This window comes from Nicotiana tomentosiformis, chromosome 1 (genome assembly GCF_000390325.3).
Source record: "Nicotiana tomentosiformis chromosome 1, ASM39032v3, whole genome shotgun sequence".
Classification (NCBI taxonomy): Eukaryota; Viridiplantae; Streptophyta; class Magnoliopsida; order Solanales; family Solanaceae; genus Nicotiana; species Nicotiana tomentosiformis.
Window position 1 is genome coordinate 72,963,698 of NC_090812.1, and position 21,643 is coordinate 72,985,340.

The 21,643-nt window shown below is 40.7% G+C and overlaps 2 long non-coding RNA genes across 6 annotated transcripts; one reads left to right on the top strand and one right to left on the bottom strand.

The window, feature by feature from the left end:
• The first annotated feature begins 81 nt into the window (after positions 1-81).
• LOC104096523 (uncharacterized) lies at positions 82-4,400 on the top strand. 3 transcript variants are annotated; one of them, XR_011410848.1, is made up of 4 exons: positions 82-213; positions 377-493; positions 898-961; positions 1,423-4,400. It is a non-coding gene; the product is annotated as an uncharacterized lncRNA (long non-coding RNA). The 3 variants fall into 3 exon arrangements; XR_011410849.1 differs by having other exon boundaries at positions 124-213; positions 314-493; XR_011410850.1 differs by having other exon boundaries at positions 129-213; positions 327-493.
• A 1,544-nt stretch (positions 4,401-5,944) lies between these two features.
• Positions 5,945-20,957, bottom strand: LOC117276819 (uncharacterized). 3 transcript variants are annotated; one of them, XR_011410852.1, is made up of 5 exons: positions 19,628-20,957; positions 17,005-17,133; positions 16,066-16,931; positions 7,424-15,989; positions 5,945-6,230 (listed from the first exon to the last, which is right to left on the bottom strand). It is a non-coding gene; the product is annotated as an uncharacterized lncRNA (long non-coding RNA). The 3 variants fall into 3 exon arrangements; XR_011410853.1 differs by having other exon boundaries at positions 7,424-7,491; positions 7,834-16,931; XR_011410851.1 differs by having other exon boundaries at positions 7,424-16,931.
• Between the last annotated feature and the right edge of the window lie 686 nt (positions 20,958-21,643).

The window sequence follows — 21,643 nt, forward strand, 5'->3', positions numbered from 1 at the left end:
ATAAGTGTGAGTTCTTTCGTCGTCCATAATGACATTTCCGCAAATAAAATGAAAATGAAGGTAAACAATGATTCATTCTTCGACATTTTTTTTTCTCTCCACACGTGTCCATTGTGCAGACCCTATGTCTTCTTCTTATTTTATGTGTCATATTTTCACTTTTACTCTCTCTCTCTCTCTCTCTGCTTCTTCTTTCACATTCTTTCTACGATGGTGAGGGCCTTTTCTTCTGCCTATGTCCTTTTATTCAATGTTTTCTTTTTAGTTTTATTTTCTTTTGGTTTGTTTTTGGGTGTTATCAGTGGCTTTTTAGTTTCTTGCTGCAGAGAAACAGGGAAATGGATATTTTTTTGTAAGCACCTTGCTATATTTGCAGATTCAGCTATTTGGGCAGAGGGACAATTAGACCCGTATCTTGGCTTGGAAAACCTTGGATGCTATGTGAGTTGAGGCTTCTTTATCACATGCAACTGTTCTTTTGCAGTCATGGCTGGTATCCTTCTAGACTAAGCCTTAATATTGCAATTGGTCCTGTAGAAATTGTTTGGCGGAATCCCATTTCCATTTCTTTTGAATTCAGCTCATAGAAGTGTCAATGGAAAATAGGAATTACTTATTTATTCAGATTTATTGGTAAACCCATTGCTAGAATAAATTAACAGTGCTTGGCTCTTTCTATTTCTTTGGCTTCGATACGTTATTATTGTTGATTTCTTATTACGTGATTATAATATTTTCCTAATTTCTTAATCTTCCTTCTCTATGACAGTTTTGCAACCAGATTGGTCTTTAAATTTGGTTCTGCCTTTACGCTTTTCCACTATTTTGTATCTCCATTATCGGATATTTGTGATTTATTTATTTGAATATATTGGTCTGAATTTTTTGATAGCACAGATTTTTAGCTGGTGAAAATTGCTCGAGGTGGGGGGAAAAAGTGAGGCTGCTTCGACCGTAAAAGGTAATTTCTACACTTTTTTTGCTTTGATGTTATATGTTTAGTTAAATAATGTTAAATGGTTGTATGTTATATGTCATGCATATTGTATAGATGTGTGTTCTTTAGGAATAAATTGAATGTTAAGAATACAAAACTTAGACTTTAATGTAGAAATTTTATGAAATGCTTGAAAAAATGATGCCTAACAACAAAAAGAAAGATAGACAAAGCACAATCTGAACTGGCGTGGGAATTTCCATAATGCTGTGCCAAAAATAGTCCAAAATGATTTATATATTGGACAAGTTACTCCCACAATCACAAGCTAGAATAAAAAAGAAGCATGCTCAATCTGAAGAGGCATATCTCAAGAGATATTGAATCCTTTGAAGGATCCCCGACCTAAAAGATCCTGCAGCTATATCTTGGCCAGCAACAACAACATCATCCTGAATAGCGTGTTCACTTTCATCATTGTCCAGAAAATCTCGGGCAAAAGGAAGTGTATTGGAAGGTTCTGCATTGTATTTTCAGAAACCACCATGGAGAAAACCTTCTTCCATTACTCGACGACTTCTAAACACCGGAGCATTAGGTGCATCCCTCTGAAGAGTTGGTATCCTCTGATAAAAACACAAAGGTTAAGAAGAAACTATCTCCCAATGCAAAGTTCATTGAGGCAATTGAATCCATAGTCTTACCTCCATGATTTTAAAAGGCTCCTCAGTGATGTCAAAGGTAAGAGTACACTCAATGGCTCTAGCAGAAACCAGAACTGCGGAATTGAGGTTGTCATCCACATACATCCTACAAAGTAAAAAGTGCATTTTCATCAAACACTTTGTTTGAGTAAGAAGAATGCAACAATTGTTGTCTCAAAGAAAGCTGATGTCGTTCCATGCATGGTAAATTTCATTATTTCCAGGAATCCTAAATTAACATGAGATATATTGAAGTAGATTATTTTCAGATTTATATTTGTAGGATAATCTACTTTTTTGTACTGTCCATTTATATTTGTTACTATTCATATATATAGTCTACATGAGTGTGTATGTGAAATCTTTGCAAATTTCTGTTGGATTGGATCCTATTTCACTTTGAGTACATAGTATAAGGTCTACTCCATACACCCTAATTCTACTCTATCACTACAGGAAAGGATAAAAAACAAATAAAAGATTATGAACCATTTTTGAAAGACTTTTGTTTGGAAGCTATGGTGAGTTTGATTTCCTTTTGTGTAAAGGGGATGGTGACTCAATTGTTTGTCATTTGATTTACATCTATTTTGCCCTTTTAAATGTTAATTACCGTATTGTTGCAGTGTTTCACGCAATATGAATAATATTTCTTGAAATGTTTTCCTCGGTATGGTGTTTTTTTACTTAAATCTCCATATGCTTTGGAATGTCTAATTAAGTAAGTCATCATGCCGATGCGTTTCAACTCTCTCTTATATACTACCTACCTTTTGATCATGGAGTAAAGATTTCATGTATTCTAACATAGGGAGCCTTTTTCCATTTTTATTGTAGATTTGATTTCATACAAGTAGCTAAAAGCTCACCCTTCTCTCAAACTCTGTTAGCTACTTCTCTAGGTCAATTTCGGGCCACCAAACCCTGCAACTGATGAGAAGGCCCTATGGAGCGTGTATGTTGACACACCTCCTGCCTTTCAAAGGTACCTAGAGGATAGGCCATACACAACAGTGCGATGACCGGGGAGCGAATTCCCTACGAGAAGGGTCAAACGACCATCTCAAGGCGCATCACGATCTACAAGTAAAAAAAGCAGTTTATTCATGATCTTCACATATCTGTGCATCTATTTGCGGTACTCTATGATTCACATGAAGTCGCTGTCTAGGCACATTATGTTTTAATCCTGAACAGAAAAAGATCTGCTGGGGAATTCGGAGCCTGACAATATTTATGTTTGTATATTCTATCTCCTGGACATACAATGGCCCATCTCTGCTAGGTTTATCACAAATGAAGTTAGTGTGAGAAGTGCAAATGGAAACTAATCTATAAAGCTATTATTTAATGTAATGCATATCCATGACTGCATCTAACTAGTTTGATGGAGGTGCTTAACAGTGGATGTGGATCAGTACAACCCTGTAACTTGGATTCAGCTTCATGCATATCCCATAAATCTCGAACACAAAGATGGGCTTGAGAAACGTATATTGTCTAATAAATACTTTAAATCTGAACATGTATCTTTGTGTTTAGACTTTCTATTTGTGGTCATTATGCATGTTCTTTTCTATGTCCTTGAAATAAATTACATTGGATTTCTTTTGTTTTAACAGATTAGTGCTCTTAAAGGAGTGGATATAAACTTCTTGGCAGAAATCGCCATAAGATGTTGTGACCATCGTTTTTTCCTTTGACACTTTTCTGGTTTGGTGCTACCCTTGTATTTGAACATGCGGCATCTTATATGTCTCTATCGCTTCTGGTGCTGAGACGCTTTGATGCAAGATATTATTGGGGAAGGAGTTCAATAAGTCCCTTTTTTTTGGAAAATATCCTTTGCATACTTTTATGATTACACATTCTGTTTTTCCACTCTTATGACTATGTGTAGAAGATGTAGAGAGGTGGTAATGATGGAAGATAAAAATGTCATCTGTTTTTTCAAAAATAATCCTCCCTTTTCTGCTTTATGTGCCATAATTGTATAAACGTTAGTTATTGAAGGAGGACAAAATAGGAAAGTCTTAATTTGAAAGAGTTCTGTGTCTATTGTCTCTCTTTTTATGTTGTAATTGCAAGTAGTGAAACCTTATCCACAAAAAAATGCAAGGAAACTGACTGAGATAGGTCTCGATAAATCTAAAGGACCTCTCGCAAAGTTTGTTGCACCGAAAAGTGTGAACCTAAGAGATTTAGGAGCTAAATTTTACTTGCTCACCATCCAGTTTTTATATCTGATGGACTTTAAGGTTATGGATATTATTATTGGAAAAAAGGCTAGCCATATGGTGAAACATTGAACAGGTACGAGAAATGTCATTCATACGAGAAATGTCATTCAGATATAACAATTAGGTTGACTGTGCTATTATCTATCAAGTTAATACATTGTCATTCCTGCTTATTCCAAATTTCATATCTATTGGTACATTTGAACTTGAAGTTTTGAATTTCTTTTCAGTTTCACTTCATTACAAAGCTCCTACAAATATTCGATGTTGTACTCTCAAATAAAGTTGGTCATTCTATTCTATCAAATACCCGTGATGAAGTGAATTGCTACTTTACATGAGGACTCATTGGAGAATGGATCATCTGGAAATTCTTTGTGATCTTAATGTGAATGAGCTCTTGAATTATAAGAATGTAAAACTGCATTTTTTTTATGTAATTGAGTTAGTGATAATTTGATCACTAAACAAGCTTATTGTTATTCTTAAAGTTCACTTAAATACCTTAGTTTGCACTTATATTGTTGGTCTTACCTACAAAATTATGAAGTTAAAGGTAGTTTAAAGTAGTTGGTTTAATTGTGAAAGGAATAGTGACATTGGGCGCTCGTGCAGAGCACGGTCACTCCCATCTACTCTCCCATCTAGTATTTAACTATATAATAAGAGCTTTTTGGACGACCAGGGGTTTCACACTGGTCCAGCTGTTGTGCATATTTCTTGCTAACACCTTACGTGTCTTTCAGCTGGTAGTGCATATTTCAGGTGCATCTCCTTTTGTAAAATTTCATTTCTCTCCCTTTGCATGCCGTTCTTCTATTATTCTTATCTCTACTTTCTGTGCTTCTCTTCCATTTCTGCTCATGTTTTATTTTCCAATCTTCTGAAGTTGTTTCTGTGCATTCGGCTGTCCTACTTTTGTTGTTTATTGTTTTCTTCAGTTTCCTCTCCTTTTTCGTGGCTTTCAATTACTCTTTCCCCTCTCATCTTCGCTTCACTTTCTTTTGCATATCCCTTATTTATCTTGTTTTTTATTTTTTCTTTGTTTGTTCTACTATGGGTATCGACTTGGATTGTGTTTTGATTTGTTTAATTTTACTTTTTTAAGTCATAATTTGTTGTATACAATATTGGTCTGCACTAAAATTGTATGTATATATTTTGGTGATAATGCTCAGAGAAAGATCAAATACATGTCAAGATTCACTAATTTGATCATAGAACGGGAAGCAGCAACCTGTACGACAATGCCGATCATGAACATATTCGGCATGTTCCTCTGTTTTGTGAGTTTTCCCCTTTCTGCTATGTTATGTATTGATGTGCTACTATGCCCATCTACTGTATTAGTCTTTGAAACTATATTTTGAATCCACTTAGAATAGAAAATTGTGGAAATTTTTCGAGTGTTTAATTTCTTTTGACATGTTCTATATGTGTTTGACACTTTGCTCTGAAGAAGGATTAGAAAATTATGGACTTTATTGATGGAGAGTGCAGGTAATGGGCATGACTTAGTTGATTTAAAGATTTTCTTAATAGCAATATCAAATTTCTCACAAGAGAATGTTGTGTAGCTTATGGACTATATATTTACTACGAATAAAATATAGTTATCCCAAAATAGTAGGTTATGGATAGTATAATGTTATCCACATATGTCATGGAGCTTAACTATCGAGCAATTTTTCTTTTTCATTTTTGCATTGATGGCATTCTCCAAAGTTCTTCAAATAAAAACATATATCTTGAAAGTAGATTGTTTTTTCCCGTTGTTTGTTGTATTAAGTCTACTAATGTTTCTTAATTAGTTTCAGTAGTTTAGAAATTTAACTCTCAATCTTCTTATCATCTAGGATGTCGGTCTTGATATATATTGTTTCTGGATGTAGAAAGTAGAAATTCAGTTTTGATTTAGATAGGTAATGTTTATTCCACTTACAAAATACATTTATGAAGATCTCTGTAGGTTTGAGTATTAGCACTTTAACATTTGTTCCTGTCACGACCCAAAATCTCACATGTCGTGATGACGCCTATCTCAATACTAGGCAAGCCAACAATCTCAATAAATCACAATATCTTTTAAGTTTGAAAACATAACATTTGATTCCAATAGAAAAACTCACAATTTCAGATACAAAACTCCCAAAACTCGGTGTCACTGAATACATGAGCATCTAAATGAATACAATGTCTGACTGATAAAACACTGTTTGAAAGTATAGAACAATACAATAACTGAAAGAGAGAGAGTCAAGGTCAGCGGACGCCAGACAGCTACCTTGATAGTTTCCAACTGATAACACTCTGAGATCTAACAGTTGCCATGTCCGAAAGCACCTGGATCTGCACACGAGGTGCATAGTGTAATATGAGTACAACCAACTCAATAAGTAACAAGACTAACCTCTAGACTGAAAGTAGTGACAAGCTCCGCAGGTATAGTCCAGTATATAAATAACGATACAAAAATGTAGGCATGCTTTCAAGTTCAACAGTAAAACTCAGTACACGTAAAATAGATCGATACTGCGTGATATGCGGAATATGACATCTCAGTGGAAAAATCTCATGTACTATTGGTCACTAATCATTCGGTCACTCGGTACTAGTTATGGCCAATCCAGCCCAGGGATATTCCATCCCGTATATATATACACATCGACTGACAGTCAGTCACTCAGAACTGCATAAGGCCAATCCAGCCCTAGGGAAATTTATCCCCAAATGTAAATGATTTGGACAAGATCCATGTCCAGGAAAATTCATCACAATATAAATAAGGCAAGTCCATGCCCTGGGAAGTCCATCCCAAATATATAATCATCTACGCTCACTGTGGGGGGTGCAGACTCCGGAGGGGCTCCTTCAGCCCAAGCATGATATAAAGCCGATATGGCCTACTGCAGGTGGGCAGTCCTGATCCGTATAATAATAAAGCCTGTAAGGCCTATTGTAGGAGGGCAGCCCAGTTCCATATATATATATATATATATATATATATATATATATATATATATATATATATATATATATAGCTGCAGGCGGGCAACCCCGATCCCATAAATATCCTCACAATGGATGAACATGACTGAGTATGAATTATATATTTTAAAATAATTAAATTCAACAACAACTATATATATATATATATATATATATATATATATAGCTGCAGGCGGGCAACCCCGATCCCATAAATATCCTCACAATGGATGAACATGACTGAGTATGAATTATATATTTTAAAATAATTAAATTCAACAACAACACGACCTGTGGGCCCCATAATATCGGCACGTAGCCTAATCATGATCTTTGATACGAGTCTCAGCTCAATTTCCTAACATGTGGAGAAATATGCGAATAATAACATGATTCCTTAATTTTACAACTTCACAGAATTTATTCAAGTCACAATTTCTATGGTGTACGTCCACACGCTCGTCACCTATCATGTGCTTCACTTCCAAACAATTTATATAACACCAAATTCGAGGATTCATACCCTCAGAACCAAGTTTAGAAGTGTTACTTACCTCAAGTCGTGTAATTCTTTACTCTGCTATGCCTTTGCCTCACGAATCGGCCTCCAAACACCTCAAATCTAGTCATAAATAATTCGATTCAATCAATACAAATTATAGAAATTAATTCCATATGAAAATATAAATTTTTCGTCAAAATTCAAAATTTCACCCAAATATCGCACATGGGGCCCGCATCTCGGAACCGACAAAAATTATAAAATCCGTAAGTCCATTCAACCACGAGTCTAACCATACCAATTTTACCAAATTCCGACATCAATTCGACCTCCAAATCATCAAATCTTATTTTCAAATCCCTAGGTCCAAATTCCCGATTTGCACCTCAAAACACGTAATCTAGTCGGAATAATCGACGATAGTTCAATATTATTGACTAAAAATGGTCACAAGTGACTTACCTCAAGAATTCCCGTGAAAACCTCGCTCAAAATCGCCCAGCCCGAGCTTGAAATGCCCAAAAATGGAAAAAGCTCGGAACCCCTCTGTTTTTGTACTGTCCAGGGGTTTTCGCTTTTGCGGAATTTTTTAACTGCATCTGCGGTCTCGCAGATGCGAGAATTCCTTCGCTTATGCTGCTTCATCACTTCTGCGGACAGGAAGTTCGCTTCTGCGGAGTCGCATTTGCGACGTTTTCTTCGCTTCTACGAAGCCATCTCCCCTTCCCCTTTCCGCTTCTGCGTGCATAGCTTCGCACCTGCGACAAAATTTTTGACTCGAAGGTGATCAACCTTCAAGGCCAAGATTGTTCAACTTGTGTGGTTTACATTTACTTTTCTTATCATTAATTTCAATTTTAATGTGATTTCTCATTTTATATCAAGTTATATTGCGTATCCTTAAAACCGCGTATAAATTTAATTGTTATCCAATTTTGAGGGTAAACAGTTTGGCACCCACTGTAGGGCTAAGGATAATTGTGGTTAATTGATACAAATCTCCATAACACATATTGCTTTACACTTTCTCTTTGAAGTGTCTTTGATTCTAGGCTAAAATACAAAAATGTCAAACTCTCAATCAACACCGCTGCATATTGACAACGAGTCCGGTCACCAAGGTGAAAATAACAACATAGCGCCCGGTAACGAGATACCACTTGCTGATCCCGCTGGAATTCCAATCGCAAATCCGATTGACGCTAATTCGCATGTGGCTATCGATGCAAACTTGCCTACCGACCCTGAAAATAACGTTCGTGGTGGAGCCCGATCGGCAAATCGAAACACGCAAAACGTTGAAGGAGACGAGATCAGTCTACGAGTGATCTTGGAAATGTTGCAGGCTCAATTGGCGGCGATAGCCCAGTTACACAACCAAAGCCGTGCACCAAGCAGGATTGATGCCGATCCTCCCAGGGAAGTCACCCGCAGGGATGAACTGGTCGTAGAAAGGTCGAACGAGCACGAATCGGGGACTAACCCCGAGATCATAAAGATGCTCGAGGAGCTGACAAAACGGATAGAATCAGGGGAGAAAAAGATCGAGGCTAACGACAAAAAGGTGGAAACCTACAATTCCAGGGTAGAGCAAATCCCAAGAGCACCTCCGATATTGAAAAGCCTCGATTCCAAGAAGTTCGTGCAAAAACCTTTCCCTCCGAGCGCGGCTCCGAAGCCAATCCCCAAGAAGTTCCATATGCCCGAAATACCCAAGTACAATGGAATGACCGACCCTAACTAGCATGTAACCTCTTATACATGTACTATCAAAGGGAACAACCTGGAGGACGATGAGATCGAGGCTGTTTTGTTGAAAATATTTGGGGAAACCCTGTCAAAGGGAGTTATGATATGGTATCACAACTTACCTCCTAATTCTATTGACTCATTTGCTATGTTTGCAGATTCTTTCGTAAAAGCACATGCAGGTGCCATCAAGGTCGAGACTAGGAAATCAGACCTTTTCAAAGTCACACAGAAGGATAACGAGATGCTCAGGGAGTTCGTGTCCCGGTTTCAAATGGAACGAATGGATCTGCCACCGGTCGCTAATGATTGGGCTGTTCAAGCTTTCACTCAAGGACTTAATATTCAAAGCTCGGGCAGCTGAAGCAGAACTTAATAGTATACTCGGCTGTTACATGGGTCGATGTGCATAACCGGTATCAGTCAAAAATCAGAGTCTAAGATGATCAACTTGGGGCCCCTTCGGGGTTTGTCTATCCAGTCAGAACCTTCGACAGAGTCAAGAGAGAGATCGGTCGTGAACCAAGGCCAAATAGGGATCGATATCAGCCATATAATAGAGATCGGAGAAGCAACGGGTCCAGGCGAAACTCCATGAGAAACGAAAAGATAAATGACCGAGGTCAAAGCAACCGGGGACTTATGACCAAAAATGGCTTCGACAGGTCCACCGGGTCTAAAGACGCACCAAGGCTATTGGAATACAACTTTAGTGTCGATGCTACCGCTATTGTATCAGCTATCAGGCGCATCAAGGATACCAAATGGCCTCGACCTCTACAGTCCGATCCAACCCAAAGGGATCCTAACCAGATGTGCAAATATCATGGCACTCACGGTCACAGAACGGAAGATTGTCGACAACTGAGAGAGGAAATAGCTCGTCTATTCAACAATGGGCACTTTGAGAATTTTTGAGCGAGCGAGCCAAGAATCATTTCAGGAACAAGGATTCTAACAAACAGGCAGAACAAGAAGAACCTCAACACGTCATCAACATGATCATCGGCAGGGTTGATATCCCACAAGGCCCGATGTTGAAACGCACCAAAGTATCCATCACTAGGAAAAAGCGAACTCGAGACTACATACCGGAAGGAACTTTATCTTTCAACGACAAGGATGCAAAAGGGATCGTTCAGCCCCACAATGATGCACTGGTAATATCTGTACTCGTAAATAAAATTCGGGTTAAACGTGTGTTAATTGATCCAGGTAGCTCGGCCAACATCATTCGATCAAGGGTCGTGGAGCAGCTCGGTCTACAAGACAAAATCTTGCCTGCAGTTCGAGTTCTAAACGGATTCAACATGGCGTGTGAGACCACTAAAAGCGAAATAACGTTACCAGTGAACACCGCCGAGACCATCCATGAGACCAAATTTTATGTGATCGAAGGGGACATGAGGTACAACGCTCTATTCGGAAGGCCATGGATCCATAACATGAGGGTCGTGCCTTCAACACTGCACCAAGCATTGAAATTCCCAACACCTGACAGAGTTAAAACAGTCTACGGGGAACAACCGGATGCAAAGGAAATGTTTGCGGTCAAAGAGGTGATACCGGCATCTGCAGTTTCAACATCGAAGGGCCCAAACCAGATGGTCAAAAACGAGGTCAAATAGCAATCACTGATACCATCTTCGGCAGATTTGGACAAACAAGAGGAAGTCGAGGATGATGATTATGGGGTTCCCAGATCTTTTATAGCCCCCGATAATTCCGATGTCACTAAATCGACTGTTGAAGAACTGGAACAAGTCATATTGAGAGAAAACTTGCCCGATAGAAAGGTATACCTGGGCACGGGGCTAAGCTCTGAGCTTAGGGAAAACTCATTCACTTTCTTATAACTAACGAAGATTGTTTCGCTTGGTCCCACCTCGATATGACAGGTATCCCACCGGAGATAGCCACTCACAAGCTGAGCCTGAACCCGAAGTTCCGTCCGGTTAAACAGAAGAGGAGACCCCAGTCTGAGATCAAGCATGCTCTCATCAAGGATGAGATATCTAAACTTCTTAAAATAGGGTCTATTCGGGAGGTCAAATACCCGGATTGGTTAGCAAACGTAGTGGTGGTCCCTAAAAAAGAGAATAAACTAAGAATGTGTGTAGACTACAAAGATTTGAATAAAGCATGCCCCAAAGACTCTTTTCCTTTGCCCAACATAGACCGTATGATCGATGCCACGGCCGGCCACGAGACCTTCAGTTTTCTCGACGCCTATTCCGGGTACAACCAAATACGGATGGACCCGGGTGATCAGGAAAAAACTTCCTTCATCACTAAATACGGCACATACTGTTATAAGATGCCGTTTGGATTAAAACATGTTGGTGCCACATACCAACGCTTAGTAAATCCGATGTTCGAGGAACAAATAGGAAAATTAATGGAGGTTTACATTGACGACATGTTAGTTAAGTCCTTGCGAGCAGATGACCATTTAAAACATTTGCAGAAATTTTTTAGCATACTGAAGTAGTACAACATGAAGCTAAACCTAGAAAAATGTGCGTTTGGAGTTGGGTCGGGTAAGTTCCTTGGATTCATGGTATCCAATCGGGGAATCGAGGTCAACCCCGATAAGATCAAAGCCATCGAAGATATCACGATCGTGGACACGTAAAGGCCGTGCAAAGGTTAACCGGGCGAATAGCCGCCCTGGGGCGATTTATCTCGAGGTCGTCCGACAAGAGCCACCGATTCTTCGCACTGTTGAAAAAGAAGAACAACTTCTCATAGACCTCGGAATGCCAACGAGCGTTAGAGGAACTCAAGAGGTATTTTATTGAGCCCGCCCTTGCTTCACACACCGAAGACAGACGAACAACTGTACTTGTACTTGGCGGTCTCGGAGATAGCGGTAAGTGGAGTCCTAGTTCAGGAGGAGCAAGGTACGCAATTTCCAATTTACTATGTTAGTAGGACCTTTGGTGAGGCCGAAACTAGGTACCCTCACCTGAAAAAACTGGCGCTCGCTTTGCTAAGCGCCTCTAGGAAGCTAAAACTGTACTTCCAATGTCACCCCATATGTGTCGTGACTACTTACCCATTGAGGAACGTTATGCATAAGCCCGAACTCTCGGGCCGATTGGCCACATGGGCCGTCGAAATAAGTGGGTACGATATTGAGTATCGACCTCGAACCGCCATTAAGTCCCAAATTTTGGCAGAATTTGTGGCCGATTTTACACCGACCCTGATACCCGAGGTCGAAAGAGAGTTATTGGTTAACTCAGGAACTTCTCGAGAATCTGGACCCTCTTCACGGACGAAGCATCAAATGCAAAAGGGTCCGGACTTGGCATCGTCCTAAAGCCACCAACACGTAATATAATTAGACAATCTATTAAGAGTGTGAAATTGACTAACAACGAGGCCGAATATGGGGCCATGATTGCAGGCCTTGAACTAGACAAGAGCATGAGGGCAGAGGCGATCAAAGCCAAGTGCGACTCCCTCCTCGTGGTAAACCAAGTCAATGGAACGTTCGAGGTCAGAGAAGAACGGATGCAAAGATACTTGGACAACTTACAGGTGACATTACATCGGTTTAAAGAGTGGACTTTGCAACACGTACCTCAGGATCAAAACAGCGAGGCTGATGCCCTTGCTAACTTGGGGTCGTCAGTCGAAGACGACGAGTTCCACTCGGGAGAAGTCGTACAACTTATGAGATCGGTGGTGGAAGAAGGCCACGCCGAGATCAACTCGACGAGCCTAACTTGAGACTAGAGAAATAAATACGTGGAATATCTCAGGTCCGATAAACTGCCCTCTGATCCAAAAGAGTCGAGGGCCCTGCGTACAAAAGCTACCCGATTTAGCCTGTCTGAAGACGGTACCTTGTTCAGAAGAACATTTGATGGCCCACTTGCAATATGTCTAGGGCCAGGGGATACCGAGTATGTTTTGAGGGAAATGCACGAAGGTACCTGTGGAAATCATTCGGGCGCCGAATCGCTGGTTCGAAAAATAATCAGAGCCGGTTATTACTGGATCGACATGGAAAAGGATGCAAAGGAGTTCGTTTGAAAATGTGATGAATGCCAAAGACACGCTCTGATGATCCATCAACCCGGGGAGCTGCTGCACTCAGTTTTATCACCATGGCCGTTCATGAAGTGGGGAATGGACATCGTTGGCCCCCTTCCATGGGCATCAAGTAAGTCTCAATTTATATTGTTTATGACTGACTACTTTTTTAAGTGGGTGGAAGCCCAGACATACGAGAAGGTCAGTGAGAAGGTCGTCATCGATTTCATTTGGGACCACATTATATGCCGATTCGGAATGCCGGCCGAGATTGTATGCGATAATGGGAAACAATTCATCGGAAGCATAGTAACCAAGTTACTTGAAGACCACAAGATCAAAAGGATCCTATCGACACCATATCACCCTAGTGGGAATGGAAAGAAATATTACCCGAAGTCTTGTGGGCATACCGTACAACCTCGAAGTCCAGTACCAGGGCTACCCTGTTTTCTTTGGTTTATAGCGCCGAAGCTTTGATACCGGTAGAGGTCGGGGAACCAAGTATCAGATTCCGATATGCAACAAAGGAATCGAACGACGAAGCTATGAGTACGAACATAGAGCTATTAGATGAAAGGCGCAAAGCCGCCCTTGTCAGGTTGGCCGCCAAAAAACAGCGGATCGAAAGATATTATAAACGAAGGGCTAGCCTTAGACACTTCAATACCGGGGACTTGGTACTAAGAAAGGTGCTAAGCACCCGGAACCCGAACGAAGGAAAATTGGGGCCGAATTGGGAAGGACCGTACCATATTATCTAGATCACCGGAAAAAGATCTTACAAGCTCGGAACAATGAACGGTGAGAAACTACCGAACAACTGGAATATAACTCACTTAAAGCGATATTACTGCTAAGGTACGACCCCGTTCTTTCTTTTATTTACATCTTAAACTAACGCTTGTAGGTAACTAACAAGGGACGGTACGAGATTTTAGGTAGATTTTTCGGCAAGGTTTTTAACGAGGCAACAAGTAAATCGTGCTAACTTAGAATCGCGGGCCGGCAACGAACCGATGACGGTGATCGGAACAGTATTCGAGGTCTCTCTTCGATCAACCCCGAACACTGGGGGGCATTACCCTCCGATATCAACTTTAGCATGGAAAGAGACTTCAGGATTGAAGGGTCTCGATCGATAGGATTCAATGTAAGGGCCAAACGGTCAAATGAACCGTGCCCACATAGAATGCTCGAACCCTGACACAAAGCATGCGCACATACATTACTATTATGCACAAGAATAAAGAGAAGTCTCTTACTTGCAAACAACTTGTCTTTTAAAATTTTTTCCTTTACATTTCTTAAGGAATTCCCCGCTTATGATCCCATAAAGGAAACGAGTCCAAGGGCCACCTTAACCGGAGTTCGAATAATCACTCTCTCACTCGGGGACTGTCGTCTGAAAACAAACTCGTACGGTCCAAGCTATTTGACATCAGGAGTATAAGACCTATTAGGCAACCCCCGAATTTTATAGGCTAAGGCCACCCCCACTCGGGGACTGCCATCTTAGGCAAACCCGGATATCTCGCAATAATGATACTAACACGGGACAACACCCGAACTATAAAGGCTACGACCATATAAACACGACTTGGAGATGTCCGAGATCAGTAACAAAAACAACAAGACCTTAAAATTTCTTAACCGGTTCCAAAGGTTACCCTCGACAGACTATGACTTAAAGAAGTCTAAGTACTTTGGGGAAAGAAAACTTTTGGTCACACCGAGCCCCCACGATGCCTAAAACGAAATAGATGAAGGTAAGGTTTCTTCGAGTCTCTAAATTGTTTTATGTCAAGGCACTTAGATCTTTGCAAATAAAAATAAACAAGGCAAAGAGAAAACTTGAAAACTGTTGAAGGGAAAAAGCCTTATATTCATAATCAAAAATTTCTTTTACAAGGATCGAACTGCTCGATGAAATTTTTTACAAGGGCCAAAAACGGCCTCAACAAAAATACAAAAAAACAAAGACATCTAAAAACGCCTAACTGGTCTAGTCTCCGCCGGGGGCCGCGTCATCACCTTCAGGGTCTCCGCCATCTTGGAGCTCATCCGAATCTTCAAACCCCTCGGAATCCTCCTCGGGATAAGCCAGCTTCCTGGCCTGGGTTTCGGATAACTTGGCTTTCTCGATCTCAGCCAGCAGGTCAAAACCCTGAGCTCGAACTCCCTCGAGGGCCTCCCTTCGGGATTGCCACTTCATATGCTCCACCGAATTTCTCACTTGGTCCTGAGCCGCCTCGACATCGGCCTTATACTGGGCCACCCGCTCATCAGCCTCGGCCTTAACCACATCAATCTCCGACTTGGCGACCTCAAGTTTTTTGGCCAGATTTTCTTGGCCGAAAACCGCCGAGCTCAGTTGTGACTGGAGCTCCTCGATCCTTTTGGCATGTACCAAGGCATTTTCTTTTGCAGCCCGGAGCTGGACCTCAATCGAAGCCAGTTGCTCTCAAGCAGTCTCCTTTTCCGAGGCCAGGCGGTCTATGGTTTTCTTCCATTCTTCGGCCTCAGCTTTCACCGTGTTCACTTCCTCCTGGAGCTGCTCGATTTGGTCAAGTTTCTTTTGAACATGTGGGTTCGAGTCGTTAGCCATTGTGTCTGAATCATCATCACTATGTTCAAATACTCACTCGTCTTACCTGCTCGACTAGGTCGGCATGCTCCTTCCGAGCCGTTTCTAATTCGGCCTGGAGCATCTCACTGAGGAGCTTGTAAGCATCCATCTTCTCAATAAGCCCCCGAGTCTTGGCCTCGTGTTGGTTTAACTCTTCCCGATATCAGAGAAAAGTTTTGTGATGAAGCACCGAGGGCTGCAAACACAAAGAAGAATGTTATGTTTATTCGCAAATTAATCTAAGTACATAATAAAAAGGCTTTCGAAGTTACCCGATTCAATGCCTGCTGAGCTTCGTTGAAAAGACAAGGGGCCTCCACCTCGTCCATTTTGGCCTGATCCTCTTCGGTCACCAGACATTGAAGATAGCTGGCAACCCCCACGAGGGTGGAAAGAACCCGGGCTTCCTCTAGTATGGATATGATGATTGACCACTTCCGGTCAGGATCTGCACTCGGAGCTGGGAACCGGTCTACCAATCTCGGACTCGAAGAAGATCCGCTGGCTCCCGAAGACGGCATCTTCTTTGGCACCGGTAAATCACCTTACCCGGTACATCCTCCGAGGCGGTAGAATCCATGCCATCGAAGAAGTTGTTGAAGGAATTTGCCGCCCCTTGAGGCCCCTCGTTTGGGCGTCCTTTCAGCATCTGGGCCTCGTTTATCATCGAGTCGGTGAATGATGGTGACCCAGAAATATCTATCAACCTAAGCGCATCCTTCAGGGCATCTCTCTCAGCCCGAGGAGTACCGGTCGTGGTCTCCTTGTCGACCTCCCCAGCTCGGGGCAAAATGGCCTCTTCCTTCCTTGGTTCGGAGGCCTCGGCCACTGCCTCCTCATCGACTACCCTGGTTTGAGGCAGCTCGGTACCTCTTCTCACGCGGGTCATCAGCTCGGAGGCTTATTCTTCTTCTTCTTCGGACTCGTCCCTCAATCGACTGAGCGAATCCGATGGAACCTCCCGCGTGCTAGCACTTTCCTTAGATTTGCGCACCAGCCTCCTTTTTGGTTTTTTCTTCTTCGAGTTCGGAGAACTCGAAGCCCTTTTTCTTTTCTTCTCTTTATCCTGCTTCGAAGCAGAGGGCTCAGTGAATATGTCATCAGACGGAGGCCTCATCTCAACATCCTTTGACAAAACCTGCAGAAGTAAAACAAGTTAGAAATCGACGGCGTAAAAATAAGGTCAAATGTAACTTAAAGAAAAATCTCACCATAAGAACGGGCCTCCCACTGACTCTTTGAAAGTTCGTGCCACGCTATCTCGGAGTAGGGATTTTGCGACACGATCCCCTCGACCCACTCCTTGAGTCGAGGCACTGCATCCAACATCCGAGCAACAACTGCACCACAAAGAATCGATAAGAAAAAGGTCAAAAGGAAAATGCCGAACAAAACATTAAAGGCAAGGTTATACTTACGCTTCATGTTCCATTTCTCAGGAAATGGCATGTCCTCGGCCGGGATTAAGTCCGAGGTTTTCACTCGAACGAATCGGCCCAACCAACCTCGGTCCTGATCCTCGTCGATGCTCGAGAATGGGGCCTTACTGGCCCGACGGGCAAGTTTTATTAGCCCCCCTCGATAGAGTCCGGGACTATACAGGCGCATACCCCTCGAGTTTGCTCACGAAGAAGCGAAGAAGAATTACAATCCTCCAAAATGAAGGATGAATCTGCGTGAGAGTCACCTCATACCTTTTGCAAAAGGCTATAATAACTGGATCTAAAGGACATAGCGTAAAAGGGTAAGTGTAAACACTTAAAAAACCCTCCACGTGGGTAGTGATCGATTCCTCGGGGGTAGGAACCACTACGAGCTTATCGGCCCAGTTGCAGTCATCCTTGACCTTCTCGAGGACACTGTCGGAAATTGAACATATGTATCTCGAGACCGGCTCGCACCGACCCGGTATCGAGGAGGTTTTCTCAACCTTGAAATCGGCTTCGGTTGGGCACCCCGTAGGGACGAACACATTTAGAGGGGGTTATGTTGTCGGTTCCTCAGTGGCAACAGGCAAAACGTTCTCATACGGTCTCGATGAAGAGGGAATTTCTTTTTGAGGTACGGATTTTAAAGTCTTTGCCATTGTCACACCTCTTTTTTCCGAGGGATATGGAGTTTTTCCAATTAAAGTGACATTTTGACAAGGTGGGTTGCTCTGATGGTAAGCACCCTCCACTTCCAATCAAGAGGTTGTGAGTTCGAGTCACTCCAAGAGCAAGGAGGGGAGTTCTTGGAGGGAAGGATGCCGAGGGTCTATTGGAAACAGCCTCTCTACCTCAGGGTATGGGTAAGGTCTGCGTACACACTACCCTCCCCAGACCCCATGGGATTATACTGGGTTGTTGTTGTTATTCGAAATGGGATTATTAATTTAATTCAGAGTCGCCACTTGGAATAATTTATGGTGTCCTAAGTCACCGGTTTATTTTAAATCCCAAATCGAGGAAATTGACTCTATTTTTGGTCCGCGAACACAGAAGATTGGGTAAGGAATTCTGTTAACCCGGAAGGTGTGAGGCACTCCCGAGTTTCGTGATTTTAGCACGGTCGCTCAACTATTGATAATTGACCTAGTTATCTGATTTAATACATGTTTAAAACCTATTGTGCATTTTTAACTTTTTAACCGCTTTAAATAGAATTTAAATTGCCTTTTAGGGCTTATGAAATTTATTTAAATAGCTTACCGTTTTTTGAACATATTACGAATCGCGTCACGTGAAACGCACTCGCGATTGGCAACATGTTTATTATTATTATTTTTTGAAGTTATAGTTGAGTCGCATGAAATGCGCACCCGAATTGGGAAATTATGTATCACGACTATGCCATGGGAGCCGTACCCATAGTCGTGATGATTTATTTACGCACCTAAATCAAACTTCGATATTTAAAGCTTAAATATTTCCTAAGGTTTAAGATTAAATGTGGAAGTCTAGAATTATGGGGAGATTATTTATGGACAGAGTCTGTTAGTAGCTAAGCTAAATACGAGCTATTGACGAGTTAACACTTCCCAGTCAAACTTCATATATGGGTTGAATACGTTTGGGACTGCTCGATTTCAAGAGGAGGTTGTCAATTAAGGATGAAAGGGAGATTTAAAAATGAAGGACAGTAGCGTTGGGCTTCACATTCTTTCAACTTGGGCCCAGAAATGGGCCAGATTTACCAACTACATCAATTACATAAAATGAATAATTATAATTAAAAGAACTCTCACCCAAATCCTGATTTCCACACTGACAGAACATAGACTACAAAACGAAAAATCAACTTTCGTACTTGCATTCAAATTGCATAAGTAGGCAAAAAGCTTAAGTTTACAATCAAAAGCCTCTTAATAATAATTCTCATAGGGTACAAATAGGTTCTAATACAATTACAATTCACTTATGACAATACACAAACCTAAAAAAAAACAATTAACTCTGAAGTTAAGCCTGCTCATCACCAAGGGTTTCAACTTGATTTTCGCTTCGAAACACCACTGATCTACTCAATTTAGAAGTCATGTTTGCAAATCCCGGCCACATGCTCACAGTTACCAACTCGCGATTCAAGCACAGGGTATCATGATAGCATTTAAATCCAATTCATACTCAAATAAACATGAGCAGACGATTCAATGATGGCAATCATCAAATCAGCAGAGAACAACATGTAGTTTAACATTTAAGCCCAGTTCATACTCAGGTAAACACAAGCATACAAATTCAGGGATAGTAATCACTAACATAACAGAGAAGGACATATGATTTCATGAAATCATTCTTTTAAAGATGTGGTTAAATTAAACCAAATTACACAATCGAAATCAAAGGGAAATACCTTGATGTAGCAACAGACAACAGGAAATAGCAACAAGAACTAGATCTGGAACCCAGCAATGCAAGAAATCAGCAGCACTTAACAATGATCCCACAAAATGTTTAAGCAAAAAAAAAAAAAAAACCAGGAATGCTGAGCTAAGGAGCAGAAAATTTTAGTATCCTGAAGAAGTTTTGGATTTTTCAGAACTCTTTTTCAGTTTTTTTTTTTGAAGTTTTCAGCTGCCTTTTGAGTGCTTAACCTGTGTGAGAATATGAGGAAGAGTCCCTTTTTTTTTAATAGAATATGCATATGCTCTATGAGAGAATGAGATAAGGCCTAGAAAAGAATTTCTCAGCCTCCTAAAATTTAGGAAAATGGCATCTTTTGCAACTGAATTGGACAGCTGTCCAAAATGATTCTTTTCCTATTTTTAACCCCCACTAACTTCTATGATTTTCACTTAAACCCTCAAACTAGAAGCTTCCAGTAATTACCAAACATTCTTCTAAGTTAAAAAAACTTGAAATCCTTTCCTATTCCCTGTTAATTAACATTCAAACAACCAATCGCTTGGGCTATTTAGCCACCAAACCAACCACGCTTAATGGGCTTTCAACCTCATCAGGCCTGTCCATCAAACATGCCCAAATTTATTTCAGCTTGATCAAACAAAACGGCGCACAGGAAAGCCAACTAATTTGTGCTCCAATTTAGTAATTCAAATAAAAGCGATTCAATTTAATTAACAAACAATTGGTTAACAATCTAGAGCAGAGAATGCAGTATTTAAACCTAACTAATTAATCAAAAGAGAAGAATTATGACCAATTCCAGAAAAAGAAATGATACGTGAAAGAGAAAAAAGAGGTGTGGGATTTGGAGATTTGACCCTTTAGTGCTCAAATGGGCTCGAGCGCTGTTGAGCTTTAGAGCGGCAGCGACTATAGGAGAGATTAGAGCATTGGCTGGTCGACGACGATGTAGTCGGATTCCGGCATCTTCGAAATAAACCGAAACTAATGTTAATCGATTGTTCTCACTGAGAACAACCGATCAACACAAGTCTCAGGTCAAATCGATTCTGAAATCACTGAAAGAAAGAACAAGAGGCGGACTATTTTTTGGCGTTTTTTTAGATCTACTATAACTGTAATTTCGGAGGGATTTGAGGGATGAGGCTAGGGGCATTAGAAAGAGAGGACGCTGAAGATCATAGGGTGAAAGTTTGAGGCCATTTGGTGTTCACCCGCCGCCGTGAGACGATTTCCGGCGGCAGCTCTGAAATAGCATGAAAGAGGTGAGGGAGATGGGGAAATGAAGTGGGTCTCTGGTGTTTGTGGGGTCAGGTTCAGACAGTTATAAGGGATTGGGATGGGGGGTTCCTGGCCGTTGGATTGAAGGAGATGGAGGGTGAGGATTGAATGTGACAGAACGGGGTCGTTTGGATTTAATGGGGGTCTGGGCCAGATAATGGGAGTGGGTTGGAGCGGATCTGATGAAATTTGGACCATTGAGGCCGGCCCAACGTTATTAAAACTAGGCAACCTCCTTTCTTCTTTGTTTTTGTGCTTAGCCACCAATTAATTAACCTAACATGTAAAGCTAAAAATTGCAAAATTAACCTATTTAATGAATTATCTAACAATTAGGCTAGTTAAAGTGTAAATTAACAATCTAAGTTAATTAGTTACACCTAAAAATGTAAAAACAAATAGAAAGATTAAAGCATTTTTGATTTTCTGTATTTTCTAGAAATGCAACTAACACGTGATTAAAATCTAGAAATGTAAAGAGTAAAGCATAAAATAATATATATATATATATATATATATATATATATATATATATATATATATATATATATATATATATATATATATATATATATGATTTAAAATGCCACTAAATATGCTAAAAGTTCAAATAGTGCCAAAACAAATAAAAAATAAAGAAAAATTCCTAAAATTTCATAAAGATAATTAAAACTAAATTAGAGTATTTTTAGGAGTAATTTAGGCGTGGGGAAAAAATTAC